General features: G+C 46.0%; 1 protein-coding gene across 2 annotated transcripts in view; it reads left to right on the forward strand.

Moving 5' to 3' along the window:
• Positions 1-14,219, forward strand: part of RERE (arginine-glutamic acid dipeptide repeats) — a 280,788-nt gene that overhangs the window by 241,732 nt on the left and 24,837 nt on the right. The window lies entirely within an intron of this gene.

Consider the following 14,219-nt stretch of genomic DNA (forward strand, 5'->3'; position numbering starts at 1 on the left):
ACTTGGACAGTGTGCTGCAGAGCCACAGTGCAGAGCCACCCTTTCTGATGCTGTGTCTGTCGCATGTAAATGTTCCATTAGTGTTGGATGCTGTTAGGCATTTCCTCCCAGGGAGGACGCACACTGCTCGCCGCCACTGCCTTACCGGCTGGATAGAAAGGCACACAACAGACTGGAAAACATAATTCTCCATATTCGTCCCTGCTACTCTGAATTTTTCCTTAGCTTTAAAATAAAATGTGCTATTGAAAATGAATAAACTGATAACTTTGTGGAGAAAACAATGCTGTAATTGCAATGAGTAGGATTTGGAACTAGATAGAGGTGATTTCTCTGCACATGTTGTGAATGTACTACTGTGTATCCCCAAAAATAAGACCTAGCCGGGCAATCAGCTCTAATGCGTGTTTTGGAGCAAAAATTAATATAAAAGACGCATTAGAGCTGATTGTCCGGCGAGGTCTTATTTTCTGGAAAACACAGTAAATACTTTTGAATTGTGTAAAGTGGTTAATTTTACGTTATATGAGTTTCACCTCAATAAAAAAATGTTAAGTTACTTTGAGTTTGGAAGTATAAATTACAAAGAGGAGTAGTGGGTGACACTTCATACTGTTAGAATTAAACTAGATTTGTTAGACTACTGACTGCTTTCATTGTTATCTGCAGCTGAAAAGGACACAAAAATCCTGCTTGTAGCTGAGCTGACCATAGAATCCAGTTGCATTTCCCCCAAATTCCATCACTCTAGTCCAGACAGAGTAAGAGGATTTGGCAGTAGGGAACCGATTCCAAGAGGGCAGGCACTTCTTATGTGAGTTTTCAGATACCTTAGGTCATGTTCATGTCACATTCTTTGATTTTAACAGCTTTTAAATGTCGGCATGGGCAACAGGCCTCACGCCGAATTCTGATCTGGAAGCTGGGGTTCAACCAGCCGCACAGACACCTCGCCATCACAAAATGAACCCCACGTGATCCCACAGCAGCCCTGCCCACTTGGCCTCCCCACGTACCATGATGGGAATTAGCGTGTTCCGGAGAACAGGAATTATCTGTGTCACCCAGAGAGCTCTCTGCCCGGTTCATTGGTGCCTGCCTGGTTGTGAACCGAGGCTCGGAGCACTGGCTTGGTGATTTCTGCTGAGTAGTTAATGGAAGGGCATCCCTTTAAGCAGCGACAGGGACAGTTGTCTCGGTGCCTTGTCGGAGCAGAATAATAAATACTAAAGTAATGATACTTGGAGCATTCCTTCTCCAATCTGTGTCCCCATTTTCTCTGGGCTCCCGCTGTCTAATTCTGTCCAAATATCTCATCAGCTGACCCAGTTGAGTCCCCATTCTTGCCTACTGCACACTCATTACAAGTATTCGTCTGAAGGTTGTTGGGTTTTTTCTCTCCCTGTTTAGAAACACAGATGTCTTACATCACCACAAAAGAATTTTGGAAATTAACCTATTTGCAAAAATATCCTGAAAGCCCCTTGTTCAAAGTCCTGAGCAGATATGCTGTTCTCCTAAATCAAACACCCCTCCACCTTCATCTTCCAGCCTCAAGTGTCCTCAGATGCCTGCAGAGCAGAGCAGGAAATAAGTTCCTTTTTTCCCCTAAACTGGTAATGCAAACAAAGCAAAGAGGAGCTTGCTCATTCTTTGGTATTATTAAGTTGATTTTTAGTTTCCTAGTACTTAATTTATTTTGGAGGGAGGAGAGGGGTAAAATGCAATAGCTTAATAAGGGAAATACTGGACACCTTATCTGAAGGTTTATTACTAAATTAAACTTCCTACATTGAATGCTTTCTGACTGGCCCTTAAAGTGTGTTTTCTTCTTTTTTTTTATCTTATTTACATTTATTTATTCATTCAGCCCGTCACTCAACAGCCATTTGAGCTCTTGTCTGGAAGACTGTAGGTAGATGCTAACGATATAAAAGTAAGTAGGGTGTTTTCTTTTACCCTTAAAATGTTCAGAATCTACTAAGAAAAACAAGTGTAACTCTGTGTGGTAACTACGTGGGGAATATCATAAATACACTTGTAATAATAGGTTTTATGGTTAGCAGAGTAGTTCCACATATTTTATCTTACTTCATATTCGCGGCAGACTTCTGAAGCAATTAGGCAATACAGCTAGGAGTTGGGATTCAGGCCTGTGATTTGTCATCACCTTTTATTTGCTCATTCCACCTCGAGGCACTGAGTAGCAGTAAACATTTCTTTCTCTTCCTGGAGTGAGATTCCGTGACTGATGATGAGTTTGTTATCTCTGCGATAACCTCTTCCTCCTTCTTACATAAAATTGCTGGCGAAAGAAAATGTATGTGAATTCTCTTCCACGCCCTGTCCTTGGCAATTATTTGATTGCTCTCTATTTTAGTTTTCTCATCTATAAAATGGAAATAATGTGACCTAATCCTAGGACCGTTACGAGGATTGAGTACTCGATGTTCAAAATGATCTTCCTTGTATATAGTTGTCAAACCTAAAATATTTTGAGAATCTGAAAAGCAAAAATGTTACTCAAAATTGTGTAATTTGGAATTGTATACAGTATGTTTGACTCACTTGTTTTTTGGGGGACTGGAGGCTTATTCGTAAGATAACCGTTGCACTCCTCGGATACTAATGGGGAAAGCTCTGTAAAACAGTGTTATGTGGCCAAGATGAATTGTGTGAAGTTGTGTTGGATTTTGGCTCTGTCCTGCCTGTGTAGTTAGAGTACTTGAATGAGAAATTGAGATTTGGAATTTAGAATGTTAAGAAATGCAGTTGATTTGGTCTTCCTGAAGTATCACTGACCATCCCTCCATCTGGCTGTCTTCAGGCTCTCAGCAGCCTTAATAGAGAAGCCAAGGGTTTTCCTTGGATGGTGCTGCAGAGAATTCTGAGTGACCAGGTGTGTAAGTGACCAGGTGGACATGGGTGGTGGGCAGTGTTCAGGGGAGAAGGCTGGGCCTTGAGCTCCTGTTAGCTCCAGTTTCTAATGGCCCTCCGAATTATAAACAGAGGAAATGAAGGCAGTGTGAAAAGATATTCTTACATTTTAATGTCTTTTCTTGAGAGAGTTTAAGCTCCAGTTTATAGTTTTTATTTTTTCCAGGATACTAGTAAATTCATAACTAATTTGATGCCATTAAACTTTTGTTGATTAAAATGTCCCTGGTTTATTTAGTTGCCCTGTTCTGGATGTATTACAGAGGGAGAGGGGGGCAATATTCCAATAATACAGAACATTCAGTATTATTATTAAAGCATCTCGACGTGTTAGAGCCAGAAATCAACCCCATTTTCTAAGGAGAATTAAATGAGACATGAAGAGGGGGCGATATTTATACAGAGCAATTGAGCAGGTTTTTAGACTGACTCTGCAAGAGAAAGCGGTCCCCCGGGCCAGTGCTTGCTGTCATGCTATGGCTCCGATTGGAAGAGCCCGGAAGACACAGGTGCTGTGGCTCAGGCCTCATCAAGTAGGACACTACATCTTCTTTGGTATTTATTTCCCTTATTGGGGATGGAGATAAGAACTGTTACATTTGAATCCTTTCAGAACAATTAGTGAACTTAAGGAAAAGGCTTAAAACTAAACAATTCACAGAAATGTCTGGACAAGTAAGATAAAGTGATGCAAAGGGATGGATAATATCCGGCAAAAAACCATCTTCTCGGGTAGGCTGAGAGTCTGATGACGTCACCGAGGGCCTAGCCCTGTGGAAGCCCTGTCTGAGCACCTGCCTGTTCCTCCTTAGGAACGAGTGTGATAAACTTCATTGTTTTTAGTGCACATCTTCACTGGGGCGTAGCAAACTATACTTTCGACCATGTTCTACATAGTTCAGAATTCCTACATTACTCTCTCTGAAATGGAAACCCTTGAAAATGATCACTGAGATGGCAGCTTGTGTTCTCTGCAGCCACATCCTTCTGCGCATGGCACTTGGCGTTGGTCAGAGTGCCGCTTCACAAATGGCTGAGATTTTCATCACAAACATCCCTCCAGGGTTTTTCATTTTCCAGTCAAGATGGGCCCAATTGATAGAAGTATTTTCCCCACAGCCTTGCAACAGATGTTTACTCGCTGTGTACTGGCCGGGCAGGTACTGGCCATACGCCTGGGGGTCTCCACAGTCCCTGCAGGTGAGCTCCACCGCTCGTGGGAATCATGGAGACTTTGGGACCACAAGTAAAACTGCTCAAGGGACAAATGGCGGTGACGTGGACTGTGTTCAAAGCAGGTGTTCAGTGGTGACAGGAGAGCAAATGTTTCATAAATGTTTCATCTTTTCTGAAGTTTTAGGAAGCTCAAAATGAAGAGTGAGACCCAGGGGAGACAAAAAGGGTTCCTTCCTAAGCTTGTTACATGTATTCAGTATCCAGGTTAGGTAAAAATATCAGACTGAAAACATAAAGAGAGGGTTTGGTTAGGTTGGGCTGTTTGATTTTTTTCAATTGTATGATATTTTGTTGGTTTCTATTTCTTACAGTGCCCCCTGTGAGATTTTTTTATCCCAGAAGACGGGGGCAGTATGCTTAACTTGTAACCTCGTGAGCATGTACATGATTTTTTTAGGATATTTCTTTAAAAAGTTGCTGTCGGATGCTCTTGTACTCACGCGTTTTGCAGATATTTATTGACAACGGGCAGAAGGCTAAACGCTGTTAGGTGCTGGAAGTACAGTACGCAGCTAACGATGTGGTCCCTGTTCCTGCAGTTCAAATCCACGAAGACGACAGATTAAATGAAGAGCTCCTTAAGTGTATACAGGACGTCCTCACTTACCACATTGTCCAAAGGCTCTTGGAAACCGCGACTTGAAGCGGACTTGAAGTGAAAGGAAAGGACGTATAATGAAACCAATTTGACCACAGGCTAATGGAGATAAACAAGAGGCGAATTCCTAGAGAAAATTTATGATCACAAAAACATCACCAAACTTCTACGTAAAGACCCAAAACACATCTAATATTAAACATTCAAATAAATGTGAGCTGTACATACATTTAAGAAAGATGAATATAAACAAGATCATTCTTTTCCAACGTGCTTATTCCAATTTAGGGTGACCAGAGCCTATCCCGGCCGCTCGGTGTAAGGTGGGAACCAACCCTGGACAGGGCACCATTCCATCCCAGGGCCACTCACACCCACCCACAATCAGACTGGGACAGTGTAGACACGGCAGTTCACCTCTCGTGCACAGCTTTGAGATGTGAGAGTAAACAGGGTGAAACCCACACAGGCACGGGGAGAATGTGCTAACTCCACAAGTAGTGGTCCCAGCTGGGCATCGATTTTTTTTTTTTCCCCTTCTTCTCATGAGCAAAACGACATTGAATGAAATGACATTATCTGAGGCCCTAATACTTACATAGTCCTGGACATATAACTGACATACATAGTACTGGACATATAGCTTCAGTAAAGATGTGCCTGAAGATGTCCCATTCAAACAAGATTTCAGGGAGGGAATCAGATAAGCGCCCAGGACGGGCGATCAGCCTGTGCAGAGAGGCCCTGGACTAGGACCAGCTTGGGCCTCGGGTGGAACTAAAAGTCTCGCAGGGGTGCATTGGGCAAGAAGGAGAATGGGGAGTGACGAGGTGAAAGGACGGGGGAAGGGTCGGATGGCGGTGCCCTGGCAGGCTCCAGCAGTTGCGATCGCGTGTCCTCAGGGCCTCGCACGTGCCGAGCACTGTCCTACACGCTTTAATGCACACATTCACTGACCCAGGAGACATGAGGTTGTGTAACTTGCCCAGGTTTATAGTTGCAGAGCCAAGATTTGCTTTCAGGAAGTCTGGCTTCAGGACCCGTGCTCTGGAACACCTCGTTATGTTCTTATGCTAAGTAACATGATAAGCCAGGGAAGTAATATCAGTAGTTTCCTTTTAGTCTTAAGATGCAGTATGGAAGATGGGCTGTGGCAGGTTGAGAGTAGAAGTTGAGAAGCGGGGCGCACCCTTGTCTCTGGCATGCTTGGCCACCCCCACTGGGCTTCACTGAAGTGGGTGTGTCCACTGAGCCGCACAGCAAAAGGCATCTTGAACTAAATGAACGGGATGGCTGTGACTAAAGAGCAGGACAGTACGTGGCACAGCCAGGAGGGCTGGGCACGAGGGCATTAGTACCTCGTCTCTCCATACCTGGTTTTACACAAACAGTGGGTCGGCTGGAGTTCACAGACATACTCTTCGTACACCTTGAGCTGCCCTTGCCCTGTCCTGTAGGTTAATTTGGAAACTGTTGCCATCTGTAGAGTAGTCCTTTTGGGCCTTATTGAGGAGCACAGCTCTGCTTCTTTTAAGCTGATTTGAATGATTTTGAAGACTAGCCTAGGGGAGGAGCTTCATGTTACCCTTCTCAGCGCATCCATAGTTTCTAAAGTGTCGTTGTAGAAGCGCCACACTTTCCTTACAATACTACAACACTCAGGAGAACAGTGAGCCCAACACTGGGGCCAGTAAGAAAGGGGAAGTTCAGACCTGAGGCCCACGTTTGGATGTGAAGGGCTCGCACATGGGTAGATGCAGGAAACCAGAGTGTAAGCAGTCCCACAGTGGAAGTGCCATGGGAGCTCGGACAGCACCCGTCAGGGGGCAGCACGCGGGGCTGGGGAGAGCCTTAGCAGGGCCAACAGTGGAGCAGCGCCAGAGTATGCCCCCTGCCCTGCTAATGACCAGGAAGTACATAAAACGTCCAGATTCTCTGGAGAGAGAAGAAACCCTTTTTAAGTGGCAGAATTGGAGTATTTGACAATCTTCTGGGTTTTTTCACTGTTTGAGTAAATATTATGGCGTGACGAAAGAACCTTTATAAAATGTGCATTTGGTATGAAAATGAGGACATGGCGAATTCCCATGTACTACGTCGAAGTTTACGATTGCCTGGAGTGTTCTCGCCCCAATCCAACTCCTCTTCTTCTCCACTCAGAGATAATCACTCTCTGGAACATTCTGTTAACAACCCCCTTCCTTTGCTTTAGGATCTTGCCTCAAGTATTTGTATCCTGACAGGATGTGTTGTGTAGTTTTGCATGTTTTTGAACTTTGTGTGAGTGGAATCATGGAGGAAGAGTACGAGTACGCTTGTACAGCTGGCTGTTCTCGTTCACCTTCATCCTGAGATGAAACTAGGTCCTGTTAGCTCCACATTGTTGCACCGCGCTGTGTGAATGTAACACGTTGGACTTCTCCTTTCTGCTGTGGATGGGCATTTCAGCTCAGTCCAGTGTTTTGCTGTTGCAGACAGTTCTGCAAATGTTCTTGTACCTGTCCCCTGATGTGTGTGCCAGAGGAATTCTTTAGGGCATAACTAGGAATATAATTTCTGGGTTGCAGGTATGCATAGCTTCTGGTTTACTAAATAAAGCCAGGTTTTTTTTCTAGGTGCATAAAAGTTACAGTAATCTCACATCCTTGCCAACAGTTGTAGGTGTTAAAATGTTTGCCAGTATTGTGATTTTGAACTATCTCAAACCAGTTTTAATTTGTATTTCCCTGATTACTACTGATATGGGGCATCTTATAATGCGTTGTTGGCTATTTGTTTTCCTCTTTCATGAAGGACCTATGTAAATCTCTCATTTTTCAGGTGAATTGTCTTTTTTTTTATGTATAAGTTGTGGATACTCGTTTTAAACAATGTATGTTGCAAATATCTACTTCCAGTTTGTGGCTTATCTTCTTGCTCTTTATATGGTAGAACTAGTAATTTCTTAATTTTAATGTAGTTAAATTTATCAGTCTTTATGATTTGAGTTTGTATTGTTTTAAGACGTCTTTCTACAATTCCCTGGTTGTAAAGGCAGCCTCCTCTATTTATTGTCTTAAAAGTTTTATAATTTTGCTTTTAATATTAAAGTCTTTAATACCCTCAAATTGGTTATTGTGTGAGGTAGGGGACTATTTTTGTTTTTGTTTGTTTTATTTGTAACCAGGTGTCCCAGTACCATCTTTTGAGAATCTGTTTGGGACTCTGTTTGTTCCATTGGTTTGTCTACCCTGGTACCCGCAGCTTATGGTCTAGCTTTAGAATTGATTGTTGATATTTAGTGTGGCAAGTCCCCACCTTGTTCTTCTTTTTCCAGAATATCTTTGTTACGGGCCTGTTGCTCTTCTTTCAAGTTTTTAGAATCCGTTTGTCTTCCTTCGCAAACTAACTAGTTGGGATTTTGAATGGAATTACGTTGATTGGCATCTCTAGATCCATTTGAGTATTGGACTTTCCATACTCCTCCCTTTCCTACTTGGACAGTCCCTCTAAGTCACATTGTGAGCTGTTTCTCCACACTCTTTCCAGCATCCCAAGTTGCAGCCTTCCCTTGATAGAATATGGAATAGGTTTCAAAACCTTTGTCTCCTCTGTTATGTCTTGGAGGTAAATAAACTTTGCTTGAAAATCCAGCCGTCCCGAAGAATTTGGGGCCATTGCTCAATGTGCTGCCTCCAGAAAGGAAACTTGGGCTGTTTAGGATTTTCTGCCATGTCTGCATTTCAGAATCTAGTCCTGGGGACTGGGAAGCCTTGCTGGTGTGGCTTTAATGTCTTTTGGGGGATAGTGAGTGCTACATGAGCTAATAGGACCTCATGAATGCTCTTGTTATTCTTAGTGGCCCGAAGTGGGAAGTAGATCTTGGCTTGGAATGAGAGAGGTTCCTGCGACGTTTCTGTGGCTCTATTTTCTCCTTTAGATTTTTACAGGATGCAATAGTAATATTTTATTTTATTTTATTTATTTTTTGTCTTCCTGATTCTAAAGAATAATTTTTAAGGAGAGATTAGTTAACTAAACTATCACAAATTTTCTTGAATATGCTGGTATTTTGACCAGTTGGGACAGAAGCACACATTTAATTCTTGCAAATTCCTTTCTTTACCTGCCAGGAAGCTTGGAAACTGCAGCTACTTTGCATTGCTTCTCACTCCTCTGAACCAGGATTTTTGTGGAGTAGAAGCTCACCAAGTAGCTGACCAAGCCTTGTTTCATTCACATTGTGTTGTTTTTGTGTTATTTTATTTTGCCCCCAGGAGCTAGGAAGTACAACATCATCTGATATTCTTAAGGGTCCTTTTGGCACCCATAGCATTCCTGTATTGAGTGTGTGAATTAACATAAAGCAGGATTTAAAATTCCAGGGTAGCTGCCCTACTACCATTCAATATTCATGAATTGGACTAGGTCTTCCTTGAATCTTTTGTGACTTCGCAGGGGCTGTGCTTGACCCGCGGCTTCACAGCTGGGCCTCGGTCTGGGCAAAAGCCAAGCAGGCCCTTTGACGTTAACAGTCAACTGAACATTTCACTGCGGGCGGGTCGTGGTGTTATGCATTCAGCTATTTATGTATGGAATCTATTTTGATTGATTGTTTAGACAACGAACCTGTTAAATTCTAAAATATAAGTAGAGCAACTCAGGAGCCACGTTTGCCCTGTGTTTCTTCTAAAGAGCAGCACAGGCCCAAGGCCACCATTGACTTAGTATTGATAGGAATTCCGGGAATGGAAGATGGGCGACCCGAGATTTCCATGGCTGGCGGAAATGGACTTGTCAGAGACTGCTTTGGGCTCTCCTGGAGATTGTCGTAGGAGTGACTGTGGCCATTTCATCCGTTGAGAAATAGGCCCTGACTGGCACATCGATGTCATTTGTGAACCTCTGTCACCCAACATGAATCACGTCAGCAGTGAGACAAAGGTGAGCTAGGACTGCTTAGAATTTCAGTCACTGGACTGAAAAATGTGTCTTCTTTATTAGTAGCCTGCCTTCTTTATTAATAGCCTTTCTGGAACAATTGAGTAAAATTGTACAGAACTGTGCTACAGGGAGCAAAGAAAATGCCCCCAGAGCATCTGCTTGTGCTATCAGAGCCTTTCTGATCCTGATCACATGTGACAAGAATTTTTCCATGATACTCATCAGGCCCATTTCCCTCTTATCTGGGGTTAGTTTATAAGCTCCTATTTCTGCTGTTGCCTGAAGCGGCTAACACTGGCCTCTCTGTTTGCTGCCCCATGTGAGTCACTGTTGAAATGATTGCTTGAGTCCCCAGGAGAAGATCCTACTCTTATTAACCCTGTGTTAGGATGTGGGAGCTGTAGTACCCCAGTGTACCAGGGCAGGCAGCACATGACATTTCTGGACACATCAGCACAATCCCTGTAGTGGGAAAGCGTTCTAGAACTGACACTGTGTCCTGAGGGGGGAAAGTGGCACAGTGGCAAGAGGACGTGTAACTCGGGGGTAGACAACCTCACAAATGGCCCAGCTCACATTTTCCCTGAGGACACTGCACAGAGCAGCAGAGGGGGAGCCACACTGTGGGACAGAGTATGGGGCCCCACCCCCGGGGCACTGGGCCCCAGGAGGCTTTGGGGGCCATACACTGAGCTGTATGACAGTGTTTGCGTCCCAGCTCAGCATGGAAACAGATTCCTTCTAGCTTCAACTCCTGGAGACTCTTAGACTTTCTGCTTAAGGAGGGGCTGATCCTCGCCAGCAGCTTTCAGTCTGAGCTACGTTCCACACACACCATCAGAAGAGAATATTTTTAAAGTTCAGTGATAGAGTTCATTATAATTAGGCATAATTTTTAACCTAACGACATACTCTTTGACACTGTTAAGAGTGGAGCTGTGGTGTCATGAAGTTAAATAATGGGACGTTGTAAGTCCCCCGAGCTGGACCTTTCCTATCTTTCTATCAGAGCTCCTCGCCGCACTGTTGTGTAGGCACAGCTGACAAACCCCAGAGGAGCCTGCTACAGATGAGCAGGACATTCTCTTGGGTCTTTTTCTCATTCCTCCTGCAAAGTTTAATGATACTGTGTGTTCTCATTATCTTGCTGATTATCTAAGGACAAGCCTGGGCTGGGCAGAGACAAGACTTTCGGTTGCCTCAGTGAGGCCATTAGGTAGGTATGTGTTGTTCTGGAGCGTCTGCGTGGGGTCCTCAGGGAGAATGCCGACCTCTGACCTGTGCGGCCCTTCTCACTGTGTACTTGCCCAGAACGGTAGTGTCCCTCACTGCGCCTAACGTCCCCATGTGGTTCCACTGTAGAAGGTCCCTGCAGTTCGGGGGAGACATGATAGAGGAAGCCAGTGAAGAGATGATTCTTTGAAAAATTAAAAAAAAAAATTTTTTTAATTATCAAACTAATACTTTTTTCCAAATGGAAACAGGATAAAAATAATAGCTGTTATTTATTGAGCATATGTGCCAGGCCTCTCTTGGGCACTTAAATCTTAACCACGGCCTGTAAAGGAGGGAGCCGCTGCTGAACCATCCCTTGTTCACAGGTAGGGAAATAGCCTCCGAGCGGTAAACAGCCTTCCCACGGCCGCACCGCAGTAACGGAGGGCCGAAGGCTCTCAGCACAGGAGCAGGGCAGCGGGCAGGTGAAGCCTTACATGTTGCGTACTGGATTCCAGAGGTAGAGCCCAGCTTGTTGCAGTGTCTCCGTTCGTGCGGAATGTGGGCTGCGGGCACGCGTGAGCCGCGGTCAGGTAGCAGGAGGTGCTGACCCGGGCTGAGTCCGGTTTGGCCACACTGCCACGGCGTCTGCCCTCCCAGAGCCTGCGCGTGCCTGTGGCGCCCAGGGCCAGGTGTCGCCAGCCTGGAAACAGCCAGTGCATGTCTGGGCCCAGCGTGAGCGTTGGAACTGTTCAGACCCTCACTTCTTAAGTGTAATTGTATTCTTTTCACGCAGTTCAGCTCAATTTTGCTCAATAGTCAGAATTTTAAAAATATGTAATGCTTTTGCTATTTCTAGAAATAGAGTCTGTTTGCTTTCTCTTACTTAGGACTTCGTGTTTTATTTGTGACAGTGATGTAGTTATTTTCCAGTCAGGCAAGAGAATAATAAACATGGCTGCCAGCCACCACCACTGTGATCTTTTGGGTTGTTCTAATGTTGTACATCAAATCATAATAAACGCCACGTTTATGTATCTTTTATAATACCCCAAGCACCATGCCAAGTGTTTTATGTGCAGCTAGCTCTTCATAATATCATAGTTCAATGAGTGGGGTGTATTATTTTTCCTCACTTTAAAAATGAGGACGGCCCAGCAGGGTTAGGTAATCTATTTAAGGTTGCACAACCAATGGCTGCCTTGCTTGTTCTAAGTTCTGAGAGAAAGTTAAGCCTCCTGTGCGAAGCACCCATTATATGTAATGTAGTGATGTATTTCTTGTCCACCTAGAGTGGTACCAGTTGAGTCCCATCCTTAAGAGATTGAGAAAAGAGTCACTTCGTTTCCCGAGTTCTGTGGTTCCCGTGAGGAAGGCCGCCTGGGAAAGGCTGGACACTGAGTTCGCTGTTTCCCTCCCGTGTCCTCCTCAGTAGCGTGCGCCTACTTGACCAACAAGAGTGCCGCCTGCTTCTGCTGAGCCGCGATACTTGTGGGCACAGAGGTGAACCTGGGAGCATGGGTGCTGCCAGGGCAGTGATGTGTCACGTCGGGTGCTTCAGGGCCCAGCCCAGCAGGCTGTCCTTTGGTGGTTCGGTTTGGTTTCCTTAAGAAGCAAGCAGAACAGCCAGCCTGAAAGCAGAGCCTCCTAGTAGCTGAGCCCAGAAAGCTGCTGTGTGCTCTCTTCTCCCGACTTTGCGTGTCGGGCGTGTGTTCTCACTGACCCTGAGAGGAAGGTGTAATTAGAACCGTTGTATCTTACTGTCCTACCAGATTCAGTGGCGTCTGAGCCATGAAAGGGTCACAACTGAGCAAGAGAGAGTTGGTATTCATGGAAGGAGGCTCGTAAGAAACTCGCTCCCTGTGGGTCAGGAAAGACGGTGGGTGAGATGGTGTGTATGCCTGCATGCCCTGCAAGATGGCTGGGATACAGCAGATGGGGCTGGGGAGTGGGCTCCGGCAGCAGAGAAAGGCTGCCAGGAGCCCGGCAGAGGGCCTGGGCCAGCAGGAAGGGAAGGAGCACTGGACACAGGCCAACAACAGGCTTTCTGCAACTGGAAACTATTACGCCTTTAAAGCTCTTAAATTAATGGAAAGTTTGCTGACTTTTTAGGGTTGTTTCTGGGATCTCAGATTTGAATAATAAGAATGCAGAGCTCATCTGTCAGTGTCCCCTCCCTTTGTGTGACTTTTTGTTAGAGATGGTTAATCCCCAAGAATGACTTTTAACACATGGGGTGTGAAGGAAAAATTACTTCCCCAGAGCAGGTCAAGAACCTTCATGTCTCAGACCCCCCTCAACATAGCACTTGGAGGGGGTGCCATGCGCCTTCCTGCCCCATCCCAGCCCAGGCCAGTCCAGGGCTGGGGAGTGGATAGAATGGGTGACATTGGTGGCTGGTCTCCAGAACAAGAGTTGCAAGGGATTTGATGGAACTATAAGGCTTGCTAAGTGTAAGTTTGTTCCGTTCTGCCCTGGGGGGAACGGTCCCAGTCAGCCCTGGACTCTGCCCTCCCGCTCGCTCCCCTCAGTCCCGGCCCTGCTGGGTAATCAGCCCCACCGTGGCTGCATGATCTTCCCAAGTTCCCTTTGGGGTGGGGGTGCTGGCTGGGGAGCAGCTTCCCCGCGCAGCCGAGTTAACAGGAGGGCCCGCCCTACACGCTCCACACGCGGTCCAGTGCATGTGGGGTCAGAGTGCCAAGCACGCACTTCTGGGCCTCCTGGGGGGAGCCAGCCGACCTCCGGCAGGAACCCGTGGGGAGACCCAGGTGGGAACCAGGAGCAGCGAGCCTCCTGAGCCCGATTACAAACTGCGATGAGGGCTCTGCACACGGTTGCCGTAAACTACAACCCAGCGCCATGGTGGGGCGTGTCACATGTGTTCGCTGAACTCAGGTGTACACGGTCGTGTGAGTAACCCAGAACCATCCCTTGGAGGCCCACCAAGGGGTCTGCTGTGGTCAGAGCGCCTCGCACGCACGTTCGCCCGTCCCTGAAGGTAGGCTGCGTGACCTGCCCCTGTGATCGCAGCCTCCTGGGGGAAAGCCTGGTGCTTCCCTGTGGGGCTCGGGGACTTCTTCCTGTGTGTCCGCTGGCAGCCGTCTGCACATCTAACGCCCCTCTTCCTTCCCCCATGTCCGTCCCATGCACTAACTCTTCCATCCAAGGCATCTGTGAGCTGTTCCAGGCTTCTCCTGGGTCCTCATGAAGCAGTCGTGAGGACACCTGTGTGGAAATCTGCCATCTAGAGCTGCTAGAATCAGCTGGGAGGTTTGGCCCTCACCGGCAGGCCCTAAGTGCCCACAGGGTG

Source organism: Rhinolophus hipposideros (assembly GCF_964194185.1).
Source record: "Rhinolophus hipposideros genome assembly, chromosome: 8".
NCBI classification, from domain to species: Eukaryota; Metazoa; Chordata; class Mammalia; order Chiroptera; family Rhinolophidae; genus Rhinolophus; species Rhinolophus hipposideros.